We start from the raw sequence: 14,823 nt of genomic DNA, 5'->3' as shown, positions 1-14,823 counted from the left end.
AAGCTCAGCGCTGCTGAGGACCTGGCTGGCTCTTTGTGCTGAGTCACAGCCCGCTGGCCGCCTGCGCTGTCCAAACGTTTCTGTCCCCAGTTCACATCCTCGCAGTCCTGCTGGCCTTGGCGGGGTGGTGAGGGTTCATTGTGCTCTGATTGCTGTAAAAATGAACTGTTAAGTTACTTCAGTTGGAGAGAACTGTGCCCAAGTTGGAATACGTGTCTGGTTCGTGGGGAAGGAGCCAGCTGGGCTCTATTCCCCCCCTGAGCCGCAGCGCCCGGCGGTGGGGACGGTTTGCGTGAGCCCTGCTCGGGTCTGTCCTGCCGTGACACCGCACGGCACGGCTGGGAACGCTTGTGTAACTCCCTGCTCCCAGCTCCACGGAGCTTACGAAACCCAGCTGGTGTCCTGGGCCAGGGCCACGGCCTGGGAACCTTGCTCTGGGGCTGTGTGTGCCCAGGGCTCCTCACTGAGCAAGGGTCGGGGATCCAACCCACGCACCTGCAGTCGCTCTGGGAAGATCAATCCTGGCTCGTCACTTTCAAAATCGCATTTTGAAAGCAGTTAGCCCATTTCCTTTATTTAGGTGAACTTTAACGGCCAGGTTGCAAAAGGATCTGGGTAGCACTTTAATGGAATTAAGCCAGTGCAGAATTTGAGTATTTATTTCAGCGGGGATCATTATGGTTTTGCAAAAGCCAGGCTTAAGCTGAATTAAGAGACTCAAATGAAGTAGCTTGTGGCCAGAGAAGGCCCTGGGGACATCAGACTAGTATGACCCAGAATATAACCCAATACAACCCAGAATTTCTAACACAGCTGCAGCTCTGCACGTCAATTCCCACTGCAGGTGGGACCTGGGAAGCGGTGTCCTACCTTCTGTAGCACCTGCCGGGGAAAACCTTTAGTACTTATGAAACAGGTGGCCAGCCTGGGAGGAAAACAAGCCTGATCTTAGGGATGAAGAAACAGGTATGGAAAATAAAGACCCCACGGTTTCCTCACTAAAGGATTCCTTAACAATTTTGTGTTAGAATAGTGTACATCTAGCAGCAGTATGGGCCAGGAGTGGCGAGGAGTTCCTCATCTGTTTCTCTTACAAAAAGCCGGTTCTTAGACTGGATATTTGTCCTTGATTGGTAGCTCAGTGTTTCTCAGGAAAAACTGAAAACGGGATCCTGCCCTCCTGCAGTTTCTCTATTAAATCCAATTATTAGGGATAGTAACCCTGTTAACACAAGGTAGTAATTCCATCGAGGGATCTCCAGTGTGTCCACAACGCTTCCAGGCCGAGCAAAAGCAGCTCACTGCTGCTCCAGATGAAGCAGGCAAGGTCGAGAGGGATTTTTTGGGATCAGGATCTGTTTTTTCAGCCTCTCCCTTTGCTTTCCGGTGCTTCAGGCTGGTGCTGGGATGGTGAGGGAGCCCCGACGCCCATTCTCCTGTCATTCTCCTGTCATTCTCCTGTCATTCTCCTGTCATTCTCCTGTCACCTGTTGCTCCTTCTGGCAGGTGTGTGCTGAGCCAGGAACCGGCCCTGTCCCTCCGCGCTCTCTGGGGCTGCTGCTCTCCCCTGAGGGTGATGCTGCGGAGCTGCCGCCGTGTGTAGGAGGCGGCTGCTCTCCCTTTGTCAGCCTGGAGCTTAGCAGGGTGAAATGAAACCTGTGTGCCTGTTGTTGGGGCTGCCGAGGGGATGCCGCTCCCACACGAGCCGCGCTACCGCCATCCCCACGGGCTGTGCGGGCCGAGCCCAGCAGCGCCCGGAGGCGGGAGCTGTGCGGGAGGCGCGGCTGGGCAGAAACCGGGATGAAAGCGGGCGGCAGGGCTGGGCGAGGCGGTGTCCCGCGTTCCCCGGGGCGGTGTCCCGCGTTCCCCGGGCCCGAGGCGGTGTCCCGCGTTCCCCGGGCCCGAGGCGGTGTCCCGCGTTCCCCGGGCCCGAGGCGGTGTCCCGCGTTCCCCGGGGCGGTGTTCCGCGGTGTCCCGCGTTCCCCGGGCCCGCGGCGGGTGCCGGGAGGGATCGATGCGGGCGCGCGGATCCGCCGGGGCCGTGAGGGGCGGGGGCATCGGGGCAGCGCCCCCTGGCGGGAGGGGCGGCGCGCGCGCCCCCGCTCCCCGCAGACAATGGGGCGGCGGCGGGGGCGCGCGCGCGGGAGGGGCGAGCGCGCCCCGGGAGGGGCGGGGGGCGCGGGGGGGGGGGGGGGGGGGGGGCTCGGGGGCGCTCCGCGCACGCGCACGCGCGCTCCCGCCCCGCCGGCGCGGCGAAGGTTCCGGAGCCCGCGCGCGCCCCCGCCCCGCCCGCGCCGCCGCCACCGCCGCTGTCACCGTCACCGCCACCGCCGCCAGCAGCCGGCTCCGGCGCGGACACCCCCGCAGCGGCAGGTACGGGGAGGGGTGCCTGGGACGGGCCGGGGCGCCGTGAACCCCCGGGCGCGCTCTTCCCTTCGCCGCGTCCCGCGCGGAGAACGGGGGGGAAAGGGGGGGAAAAAAAAGATAAAAAATCAAGCCCCGAGAAGCAAAAGCGGCCGTTTCATCCCAAAAGCGGGCGCGGGGCGTGTCCCGGTGCCGGCGCCCCGGGGCTGCGGCAGCGCCAGGCGCGGCCCCTGCGGCAGCGCGGCCGCCCGGGGCAGGGGCGGCGGGCGGGGACGGACGGAGCGATGGAGAAGGGCGGATTTGGGGCTTTCTCCCCCCTTTCCGCCGCTCTCGGCCCCGTTCCTCCCGGCAGGTGGGGCCGGGGCTGCGGCAGGAGGGGCGGCAGCGCGGGGCCATGTTCTGCAGCCGCCTGGAGGGGGGAGGCAGCGGTGATTAAAAATGGTAAATTAATCAATAATGGGAAACCGTAACGAAAAAGCGTTTCGAATAAAAAAAAAAAAAAGAAAAAAGAAAAAAGGAGCTGTCCACGCCCAGCCCTAAATTCTGCGGGGGGGAAGCGTTATTGAGGTCATGGCACCCCGGCGTTGCCCGGCTTTGTTGCACCCCCCAGTGCCCATGTCGAGGGTTTGGTGTTTAACGTGAACGAGGTGGGTCCCATCCTGTTGAATCCCGGCTGATTTCCAGCCGGGATGAGGATGCAGGTGCCCATCCTCGTGGGTTTGGGGCTGTGGTGGTGCTGCTTGGTGTCCCTGGTGGTGCCTGGATGTGCTGTGCACATCCCAAGCATCCCAGTGCCATGCTGGGATTACCCTCGTCATGCTGGGATTGCCCCCTTTTCCCTTCCATCTGCCTCTTTTCACGCTGTCTCCTTTTTCTCATCCCAAAAATCCCACCAGGTGTGGCGTGGGGCTGCCCCCCTTTCTGGGTTTTGCCTTTTTTACCTGTGGTTATTGGGTATTTCTTTATTTTAAGTCTAACTTAGCTGGGAAAAGGGGAGTTTCCTTGCCAGGTGTTCCCAGGAGCCCACACCTGCCCTCCTGCCTTGGAGCAGCTGAACCTGCAAGGAGCAGAAACAGCGTGGAGATTTCTGCCAGCATCCCTGTGTGCCACATGAGCACAGGGGAGGAATGGCTTAGGGAAGATGATTTTTCCTGGTGCTTTTGAACACCTAGAAATGCAATCCTGCTGCTGCTCGCAGAGGGCAGCTGCCATCACTTTAAAAGGAGTTTCTCCTTCCATTTGCTGTGGTACCACCACGCGAGGTGCAGCTCCATTTGCAGCGAGAGGCTGCTCTTGCCTGGAAACGTGCTGGAAGGAGCAGCTGAGATGAGCTAAGCTGTCACCATTTGTATGCAGAGTATTCCCGAGCTTCCCCGGCGTGGATGTGGGCAGATGTTGGATGCGTGTCTGAATCAGTGGAACAAAATTTGCTACTCAGAATCGTTCATTTGTCTTGTCCAGCAATGGCTGCCCGCTTGCATCCCTTGGGGGGGTTTTGGCTCTGCTGCCAGGACCTCGGATCTGGGCTGTTTGAAGGCTTTCCTTGTGGGGTTCAGTTTTCTTGGCGTTATTTTTCTCAGGGTGGTCGATCTAAACAGGTCTCAGTTGGGTGTTTGCAGGCTGCCCTTGAGGGAGGAAAATTAAAACCTCGTTCTCTCTAGGAGTAAGAAATTGTCTAACCCAGTTATGCTTTGTTCCCTCTTCATGCACAAAATTCTTGGTTTTCACCCCAAGATGAGCAGCTTAAGGAGAAAAGCAAGGAGTTGGCTGATTTAGCTGTAGTTCGCAGAGGATTTGTACATAGAATCATGGAATGGTTTGGGTTGAAAGGAGCCTTCCAGACCATCTTGTTCTGCCGTGGGCAGGGACATCTTCCATTAGACCAGATCCCTCCAGCCTGGCCTCCAGCACTTCCAGGGATGCAGATCCACTGCAGGTGGTTCACACCTGGTTAAAGCATTGCATTCTCTCGTTCTTTGAGTAAGGTGCAGGGGGAGTTCATTTTTTGAGACCTGGGGAAATGTGATGGCCATCACACAGATCAGACAGGGCTGTTTATCCTGCACCAGCGGGGATTAACTGAGGATGGAAGTGCTGGGAGCTCTGTGTGCCCTGTGGGAAGCTCCATGAGGTGGGGATGGGTCCAGCCCCTGCAGGTGGCAAGTGCAGGTATTTTTTGTGTGTCTCCCTCTGTCAAGCACTGTGTTAAGTATTTACAGGTGAGGCTTCAGTTTGGTCTTGCTCACCCTTCTGTATTCCTGTGTATTCCCTTGCTGCCCTCTGCTTCCAGCCTCTGCCTTCCCAAGGCGTTCCATTCGAACTGTCCCATTCCCTCTGTGCTCAAACAACTGCAGCTTCAGGAGGACCAAGCAAACGTGTTTATTTCACGTATTTTATATACGAAAAGGGGGTGCTGTAGCTTTGTCATTTCCTTCCCAAAAGCCATGGGAAATTCTGCTCCCCTGGCCAGTCCTCACAGGATAAAAACGAGGAGAATGTGACCCTGAAGCTGCCCTTTCTCCATGAGGAGCTGGGTGTAGCCAGTCAGGGATGCTCGCAGCATCTTGTGAGGTGGGTGTTTTTATCTTCTGCCTTTTGTGTTCCTCTGCTGCATTTTGGAGAGCCGTGTTCCTCATGGAGTGCTCATTGATCCGTGGAGCACCACGGGCTTTTCCCAGTGTTTTGCCAGGTGTGGGATTTGGAAGTGTGTGGGTACCACCTTGCTGGGCTTCGCTGAGCAGCAGGGATGGAGCAAACTGCTCCCTGCTTACCTTTATGTCCCCACGTGGAAATTTGGCTTCACAGCATTGTGGGGCTGTTAGAAAAGCCCCACTGGAAATGTTTTTGAGCTGGTGTTGGTGCTGAAGCTCCTGAAAGCCTGCCTTCATCAGCACAGGAGTGACAAATTGTCCTGACACATCCTGCAGCACAGCTGGGGCTGCCGGTCCCGTCGGAGCGCCCGTGAGGGCCCGTCCGGCTGCGCTGGGTGCTGGGTGTGCCCACCCCAGCCTTCCAGACAAATCCCCCTTGGCTGGCAGAGCGTGGAAAACTGGATCACGAGGCACTGTCTAAGGGGAAATGCTCAGGGTGGCCGGTCCCTTTCTTCCCAAAGCAAGATTATTCAAAAGCTGGAAGAAAGCTGTGGATTTGAGTTTGTCTTGAGCAGAATAATCTTATTTTGTCAGCCCAGTGTGCTGATGAGGCTTGGCTGTGGTCTTGATGTCCTCTGGGGCAGTGCTGCTAATTTAGCTGTAGGAATGCTCTGACACTTGATGAATGAGTCGAGCAAGAACGGGGCACTGGTTTCCACCTGGCTCCCAGTATTTCCCAGTTTGCCCAGCTTGCTGGCTGGTGGGGTTTGTTGGCTTGTAGGTTGTCTGGTTGACTCCTAGGCTGTGTGCTGGCTGTGCAGAGGTGTGGGGCTGGGCTGAGGGGTGGAAGCTCGGAGTGCAGTGCCCTGGACTTGTGACAGCCCCTCTGGTGATGCTGGGAGGGTGCTTGGTGTCTTGGGGCTGCTGGAATGTGGCAGCGGGGTTTAAAAGGAATTCGGGGGGCTTGTGGTTCTGCACACAGGTAAAGCAACCAACCCCGAGCAAAATGGTCATGGCTGGTGCTTTCTGGCTCCTTCTGAGGTCTGCAAACCCACGAGTCCATGGCGAAACACTGAGAGCCCTTTCTCAAAGCAGAGCAGCCTCTCTGGCTGAACTAGAGCATCCAAGGCTGTTAAACCCCGAGGTGATCGCTCCCCTTGTGCACCTGTCCTGTAGCTGGGTGCGGGGGGAGCCCCAGCTCAGCATCCTGGCTCTTCCCAGCCTCAGTTCAGAGGAGCAGCAGCTCTCTGGGGGCCTCTCCCTGCTGCTGCAGCGGCAGCAGAGCTGGGCTGGCTTTCTAGGTTTTTCTGCCAATGCAGTGTAATCTCTTTCCACCTCAGGGGCTCCTGCATGCTTAGCTGTGGTGTTCAGGCTCCAGAGCCAGCTGGATGGTGCCTGGGGCTCACCCCAAGGCACATCCCTGGGGCTGGGGGTGCTCATCACTCACTTGGGTAGTGCTGGGTGCCGCGGGCTCTGCCTGCCTGCAGAGATGGAAAAGGAAGCAATTGCAGAAGTTGCTTGGGCTGCTGATCTTGCAGAGCAGCACAGAGATGTTCCCACTCACCTGGCAGCAGTCCTGGGAAGAGGATTAGGGTGAGTGGTGTGGGGCAGGGCAGGGTGGGTTTGGTGAAACCTCAGCGAGCACCAGGCTGGCTCAGCCTTGCCAGAGGTGCAGCCCCCACTGGATCTGTGTCCCTGTGTGGGGATGTGCAGCCCCCACTGGATCTGTGTCCCTGTGTGGGGATGTGCAGCCCCCACTGGATCTGTGTCCCTGTGTGGGGATGTGCAGCCCCCACTGGATCTGTGTCCCTGCCTGGGGATGTGCAGCTCCTGCTCTGTGCAGTGCCGTTCCCACACGGCATTTTGGCATGAGCAGCCCTCAGTCCCAAGCTGTCTTTGCAGGTCATTTTAGGATGTGCTGGATACAGCAGAATTGTGGCCCTTTAGGTAACCCCTTGTGAGGTTTTCAAGGTGGGCACAGCTCTGCTGTGAGGGACTGAGTGAATCCGAGCCTCTCTTGCAGCAGGATGGATCTCCCTCCTCCATCTGTGAGCTGGAGCTTTGTTTTACACTGAAATCTGCTGGTTGTAGGCTGGTTTTTTTAAAGTGCCTGTGGAAAGCATGTGTGGTTTACACTGGAGTCTGGAGGAGAAGTATCTGTGCCTTTAGACTTGAGTGGGTTTTCTTTGCAAGTCTAATGAGCTTTTTGCTCCTCAGAAATCAATCCGCTGGTTTTTGCCATTTTTCCCCAGCAGAGCAGTTAGTAAAGGTGGTCATAGCACATAGCGTGGCTCCTCTTTTCAGTGTCTCTCCTTTAAATATCCAAGGAGAGGGAGCACCAGGGGATGCCTTCAGTTAAGCTGAAAGGATTATTGCTGCAGCTGGGCTAAAAATTTCCATCTTTGCAGCCTTTCCACTCTACCTGCCCTTCCCTCTCTTCCTCGAGCAGATCTGGTGTCACCGTTCTGTCCTGGCCTCTCTGGGTGTCCTGCAGGGCAGGGGGAGGCAGAGGGGTTTGTCCCCAGGAGCTGAGGTGTGTCTGGACAGTGCTGTCAGGCACAGGTGACATTGTGGGGGTGTCCCCAGGAGCTGAGGTGTGTCTGGACAGTGCTGTCAGGCACAGGTGACATTGTGGGGGTGTCCTGTGCAGGGCTGGCTGTCGGTGGTCGCTGGGGTCCCTTTCAGCTCGGGGTGTTCCGTGGTTCTGTGGTCCCCAGTGAGCTGGGGCTCAGCTCCAAGGCACGTGGGGAGGACAGAGGCTGATGTGGGATACTGAGGGATGGGGTGCAGTCCTAAGGGGCAGCAAGGGCTGCGTTGGCTCTTCAGCACTTAAAGAGAGGCGATGAAACCACTTGTATTGAGGGGTTTGAATAGCACAAGTGAGACTTTGAAGGGCTTTCTGTCACTTATCAGTTGCACTTTGTGGCTCCCCCTCAGCTCCTGCCCCGGGCTGTCTGCCTGGAAGTGCCAGATGTAATTTCAGATGGATTTCATCAGCGTCTCAAATCAGTTGCTGCAGAATGAAATTCCATGAGGTGTTTGTAAATGACTCAAAAAATCTAAAGAAGCCTCTCCTGTGACTCCTGAGGACATTCAGCTCAGCCTGTTTGTGGAGGGCTGGAGATTCACTTTCGAGATAAACCAACTGCTTTCTGTGCCCTGCAAAGAAGTGTTTGCCAGGCACAGGAATCCCTTTTGAAGTTGCACGAGTAAGGGATGTGTTCAGAGCGGTAAAATTGTTCCCTGTCCTAGGAAACATTTTATCTTTTCTTTGATTAAAGGTTACTCAAATCCTGGCTGCCTTGGCTCAGCCTGGGGTGTGTGCGGTGCTCGGAATCAGCTCTGCTCCTGGTGGGAACTGGAATGGCACTTGAGAGCAGTGCAGGGAGCACATCTGGCCAGCTGTGCACGCTCTCAGTCAAACCACATCAGGGCTGTGAGGCTCAAGCTGAGAGCCAAGGGATGGGCAAACAAGGCTTGTCCTGGCAGGTTGCTGTGGATCTCCAGGTGCCAGGATGGGGCAGAGGGAGAAGGGGCTGTTCCTGCTCTGCAGGGCTCGGGCTGTGTTCACTGTGTCAGTTCCAGACCACGGCGGTGGCAGAAGGGGTTCCAGAGGAGACTGTCCCAAGAGAAGGGATAATCTGGAGGGACTCTTTCCTGGAGGTTGCTCTGTGTTTGTGTCTGCTCAGGGTTATGTGAGGAGCCTTTGTATAAAAATGACATTTATAGCTGTAGCTGTGCTTTGCTATGGTCAGAAGGAAAGGAAACGTAAGATTTGGGAATGTGGCTCGTGTTCCTGCCCTGGTGCTGACCCACCTGGTACAAAGTGCTGAGTGGCTCCCTGCAAGAGCCCAGTGTTCCATTACCCCCTGCAGATCCTGCGTGTGCTGGGGTGAGGGGTGCTGCTGTTACCTGTGTGCTTTAAGGTGAGATCTGTGAGGAAACTGCGTAAGGCGGCAGAGCTGGAGCTTCTCGTGCTCTCTGCTGGAGTTTGTGGTGTTAGTGAGCCCAAAGCTGGGATTTAATCCAAAGTCAGAATTGCCTTTTGTGGTTGATTTTCAGCTCCCACTGACTCTGAATTCAAGGGCAGACTTTACCCTGAGCAAATTCTGCCCTCTGAAGTTACTGCTTATATGTGGTTTTAGGTCCTGCCTCATCAGCATGACAAAGGGCGCTGCCTGGAGCTGCCTGGAGGGATTTGTACAAGGAGCTTTTAACAATGGATGTCTCCAAATTGGACAGAAAACTACACGGTTTTCTCTCTGCATTTCCCGGTGTAATAATGGAGAGCCTGGCAGGCGTGAATAGGCAGAAGTAATAAATGTTGCTGTTGGGGGGGAAAAAAGAAAGCAGGTAAAATCTGCTCAAGCTGCAGCATGGCTTGGAGTCACTGCCTGGGAGAACAGATTTAGAGAGGATGGGACCAAAATGAGGGTATTGGGACCAAAATGAGGGTATTGGGACCAAAATGAGGGTATTGGGACCAAAATGAGGGTATTGGGACCAAAATGAGGGTATTGGGACCAAAATGAGGGTATTGGGACCAAAATGAGGGTATTGGGACCAAAATGAGGGTATTGGGACCAAAATGAGGGTATTGGGACCAAAATGAGGGTATTGGGACCAAAATGAGGACTTACACTGTGGCAAAGGGAGTGACTCTGGGGTTTGTGGAGCCTTGCAGGGTTGTGGTGGTGGGTGGGTGATCCCAGAGGAGCAGCTGTGAGCAGGAGGAGTCCATGGTGCTCCCTGGTTTTGTTCTCATCCCCAGCAGCATCCTGGGCACCTGCCAAATCCGAGCACCCTGCGCACATCTGGCCCTGCTGTCCTGTCTGCTCTCCTCCCTCACCCATCTCTGCTGCTCCTGCCCTCTCGCCCTTCCATGTCAAACCCTGCCTGGCAGCCCCAGCTCGGCCAAGAGCTCGGTGACCTGGCTTGCTGAGAGCGAGGTGGGGACCCGGCCCCCTGCAGGATGTGGAATTCCAGCATCGGGAATCTCTCATCTGCAGCATTGCTGAGCTGCATCCTTATTTCATGGTTTTGGAGCTTACTTTGCCCGAGTTCTGCTTTCCCCCGTTCCAGAGGTAGCTGGGTTACTTTGCCAGCTCCTCCCTTCCCCCAGGTTGATGAAGAATGAATACTCTTTAATGTGAAGGCACTTATTAATGCTTAATCTCTCAAATATGTCAGTGCTTTTGTGTCTAATAATAGGGTTTATTGTCTGGCTGGCTGAGGTCCGTGCTGGGATCCAGTCCCGTGAGCTGCTGCTGCTCAGGGGGAGTTCGGGGCTCCTTGGCTCCATCGGCACCCAGGGGTTGTTCCATGGAGAAATCCTGCTCAGGGGTTGTGGTGTTGGGTTCAGGTGAGCAGCAGCTCCCCAGAGCCTCAGGAGGGAGCGGGGTGGGGTAAAGAGGGGTTTGGGGCCCAGGAAGGATTGCTTGGCACTGAAGCTCCGCAGTCGGAGAAAAAAGCCATGAATGCTTCTCATCAGCTCAGACGGGCGGGTCTGTGAGCTGGGGGAAGCTTTTGGGGTCCCTGGGGTGTCTCTGTGAGCTGGGGGAAGCTTTTGGGGTCCCTGGGGTGTCTCTGTGAGCTGGGGGAAGCTTTTGGGGTCCCTGGGGTGTCTCTGTGAGCTGGGGGAAGCTTTTGGGGTCCCTGGGGTGTCTCTGTGAGCTGGGGGAAGCTTTTGGGGTCCCTGGGGTGTCTCTGTGAGCTGGGGGAAGCTTTTGGGGTCCCTGGGGTGTCTCTGTGAGCTGGGGGAAGCTTTTGGGGTCCCTGGGGTGTCTCTGTGAGCTGGGGGAAGCTTTTGGGGTCCCTGGGGTGTCTCTGTGAGCTGGGGGAAGCTTTTGGGGTCCCTGGGGTGTCTCTGGTGCTGGGAAGGCCGGGAGCTCCTGCCTCCCTCCAGAGGTGATGACAAAACCCTGGCTTTAGGTGTGGTCAGAGCAGGCTGGCTCCATCCATCCACGGCAGAAACAAGCGGTGCTGACAGCCGTGTCTTGCAGCCTTTGTTTTAGGACTGAGAGAGAGCCCGTGACCCCCGGAACGTGAATGGAGCCCTGGTAGCCCAGAGCAGCAGTGAGGTTATTTTAAGGCAGAGGTGAGGCTCTGGGGGAGGCGCTCCTTGTGTACATGTCATACATGTGACAGCAGAGCTGCATTTAGAGCTCAAAGAGGATAAAATCCCCCAGGAGACTGGTTGCACCTCGTTTATTTTTAACGAATGTACTGGGGAACATTGAGCCGGAATTCCGAGACTTTGGGCAGGTTTAAATTGGGACGATTTCCCTCATCCCTGCGAGAAGGAGGATCGGCAGCACCTGGGCTAATTCCTGGGGAAGATGAAATGCAGGTGGATTGTGGATTTTTTTAAACTTTCAAATCCTTTAGCCTTTGGGTTAGGAGGGGAAATAATGGTTTTACAACTCTTTGGCTGAATTTATGGCCCGTGTTCCCATGTGGATTGTCACTTACTCACACTGCCTGCATCTGCTCGTGCTGCAAATCTGCTCCTCTGCCCCATAAAACTAAAATCAAGAGAAGACAGATTGCTGCTTGATTGTCATCCCAAGTGGCCCAAACTGGGCAAAGAGCAGCTGGGGAGAGACATCGAAGAGCTCAGTAGGGATGTTTTGGTATAAAGGTTTTTATTTGCTGTTCATCCTTACTGTAAAATCCTCGTTTGTCTTGTGCCTCAGCACAAACTGTGCTCCCTTGTTAGGAGAAATAAAGGTACAAATGCAGCTACTGTTGGGTTTTTGTGTTAGAAGGAAGAGCTCTGGCTCTCAAATTCCATGAACTTGTGCAGGGTATGGGGAGCCACAGCCACGGCCCATCACAGATCCCTTGCTGTTCGTGCTGTGCCCTGCCAGCCCCTGGCATTGGGATCAACAACTCCTGGGAGCAGGGCTGGAGCCCTTCAGGGGGCTGGGGACCTGCTGGGGTCCCCTCCTGTGTCCCCTGGGCTGGCGTGTCCCCGTCCCTCCCTCCCTGTCAGGAAATGAAGGATTCTCTCATCCCTGTGCTCGGCTCTCCTGCTGATGTTTGTTTGTTTTCTCTCTTGAGCTCTTCCAGATTAGGCTTTTTTTTTGCCCTGCATTTATCTTCTTACTGATCTGATACAGATTTAATAAAAAAATGGAGCATTTAGTTTTAGTAAATACAGTTGTGAACATTTTAGGGAACAGTGTTTTTCTGCTGTTATGCAACAACATAAAAGCAAAGCAGAAACACTTGATGAATGTCCTATTGTTTGTTGTCTTCTGGCATTAAAGAATGAAAGATGATGTTCAGGAAACACACTGTGACTTTTGACCTCATCTGAAGAGCCTCTGAGTCATGAAAAACAAAAATAATTCAGCAGAGCCAGACAGAAGCTAAAACCCGAGCCTGGTTTCATGGTGACTGGTGGGGTGAGGCCAAGTCCTGCTGAAGGCCCGAAAGCTGCTGAGATCTGACATGTTTGTTGCTCTCTAGGCTGGGACCAGCGCGTGGAGAGCTCCTGCCTCTGCCCTGTGTTTATAGGGGCTGTCCTGGTGAGGCTGAGCGCTGCCAGCCACCTCCAGGGAGCTGGAAGCGAGGGGCCAAGGGCTGTCTGCTGCCCGCCGTGGGTGCTGAAACCAGCGGGGTGTGTAAAGTGCGTGGGGAGATTTGTGTTCCTCCTGCAGGGCTGAGCTTTCCCTCCGCTCCCCCGTGGAAGTGTCCCTGCCCTGGCACCCTGGAATCCACTTGTGTGTGTGCAGACTTGATCCTGCAGCAGGAAAGGGATCCTGGGGAGCCTCACCTGCCTTGGCTTCTCCCCTTGGCTTTCTGTGCTCTGAGAGCCATGCCAGCCGTGGTGGCGTGGCGGTAGCTGCAGCAGATGGTGCCGTTGTCATCATTTTATTTTCTATGAAACCGCTCAAAATAACTTCAGAAAGGATGGCCCAATCCGTGAAGAATGTTTTCCTCGCCCTGAGAAAATCTCCAGCAGCATTAGTGGCCACGAGGCTCTTCTGCCACATCTGCTGTGACTGGGATTGCTCCCTAGACCGGAGCTGTGGCATGAAGAATCTTTCATATTTAATATCTTCATTACTGTGGCAGCATTGAATATTCACAGAACTTCTGTCAGGGTGCAGCAAACGTTGTCAGCACTGAGAAATCAAAGAAAGAGGAGCAGCTGAGATCAAAGTAAGCAATAAACACATACCTTGTGTCTTGACAGGGCTTTTTCCAAGCCTGAGGCAAAACTTGGAGGGGCTCAGGTGCAGCTGGCTGGTGCTGGCCTCCCACACTTTCCCCTCTGTCATGTTGCTGCTCCTAAATCAGCGTGAGGTGACCCACAGTGCTACTGTCACCTGCAATTTCTGCTTGTGGGGGGCTCAGTTTGTGTTGTTTTGGTGCCTGGAACCAGCTCCTGGGGGTGTTAGGGCAGGGAAGGAAGGACCAAGCACTGTGATCTGAGCCTTGCTCTGCCCAGTTTTTGAGGGCTTTGTTCTCTTGATCTTTCCACAATTGCTGTTCTGAAGTTGAAGTATTTTTCACTGTGAATTTTGGGCCCCTCCTGTGATGCTGCACACAGACATTGCTGACTTGGTTAAGGCAGAAGGCCACGCCAAGCACCCAAATCTCCAAGTCCTTTTACAGGTCAAGGGAAGTTTTCTTCTCGTGAGGCTTCTGGTTGCACATTGATCTCATCTCGGTGTCAGCATCATTTGAGCCACAGCAGCATCACCTTCCTTTGCCCAGGGAGAGCCTGGAGGAGCTCAGGACGGCTGTACCCGCGCTCAGGGCCCTCCAGACGGGCTGTGCTGGGGGAGATACCCAGGGAAATACTGGCTGATCCTGTGTCCACCAGCCTGGCCCTGCCCTGGGAGCTGGATTGGTCCCACTGGAGCATGAAATAAGTTCTGTCAGCTTGTTTCTGGCCTCACATTAATGAAGAGAATCGTGGTAGCCGTAGACACACGAAGTGTCCAGTGTTTGTTGGGTGGCAGCTGTGCCCAGAGCAGGTGAGCCCTGCAGGGCTGTCCTCTGCTGCTCATCCCGAGCACATCCCTTGGAATTCCACATGATCCACACCGGGGAGCGTGGCAGGAGCGTGGCAGGCAGCAGTTAGTGGGGATGGATTCCTGCTTTTCTTTCTTCAGGCAATGCAATCTCTCAGAAAAGCAATTTCTGCCTCCTCATGGTGTCGTTTGCCAGCCGAGGTACAGCTGTTGTGCCATCGATTGTCCCAGTCCATTAACGCTCCAGGGGCATTTTTTGGGAACTTTGTTCCCTCTTTTCCCTCTCCCCATCCCTGTTGGTGGCAGTGAGCAGGCTGGGGGAGCAGTGTGTGACACTGTCCTGCCTGTGCCTGCTGTTGCAGCCACATCTGGGCATGAGCCCAGCCTTGGAAAGGCAGTGCTGAGGGAACATCAGCCTTCCAGCATTTTCTGTTCACTAAATAATGACTGCTACGAGCCTGAGAGCTGTCGAGCCCGCCTTGAAACCTGCAGCAGCAGCAGGGGGAGATGCTCTGATCTGCAGCAGGTTGGGCTCAGCCTGGGATGGGAAGAGTCAAAGAGAATTAGCTGGTAAATAAGATCTGCCTTCTCTTTGATCCGCTCTACGTCTTCAACTGCTTAAAGGCTTCCCAAGCAAGCAGGATTTTGGGGAGGAAGAATTTATCCCCCCATCGACCATCTTGGGGCTCAGTGAAATGCATTGCCTGCAGGATGCTGTGGCAGGGGGTTGGGGAGAAATCTGAAGGCAGCCTGGTAAATCCCTGCCAAAGAGGCTTCTCTCCCCTCTCCCACAAAGAGCCTGCTCAACACACAGGGCAGCCTTTAAAACTGCTGTTGCTTCCTTTGCTGCTGCCACGTGAGCCCTTCTGATCAGAGCTCTA

At 55.2% G+C, this 14,823-nt stretch overlaps 1 protein-coding gene across 18 annotated transcripts in view; it reads left to right on the top strand.

Moving 5' to 3' along the window:
• Positions 1-2,263: 2,263 nt before the first annotated feature.
• The window catches only part of MAPT (microtubule associated protein tau), a 40,292-nt gene continuing 27,732 nt past the window's right edge, over positions 2,264-14,823 (top strand). For all 18 annotated transcript variants that reach the window (XR_015774654.1, XM_088067974.1, XM_088067981.1 and 15 more), the window contains exon 1: positions 2,264-2,373. The gene's annotated coding sequence lies outside the window, so the exon portion shown is untranslated. The remainder of the gene's footprint in view (positions 2,374-14,823) is intronic.

This window comes from Pseudopodoces humilis, chromosome 29 (assembly GCF_049639895.1).
Source record: "Pseudopodoces humilis isolate 2021_Gansu_Grassland_sample_001 chromosome 29, ASM4963989v1, whole genome shotgun sequence".
NCBI classification, from domain to species: Eukaryota; Metazoa; Chordata; class Aves; order Passeriformes; family Paridae; genus Pseudopodoces; species Pseudopodoces humilis.
This window is presented reverse-complemented; position numbering and strand designations above follow the sequence as displayed.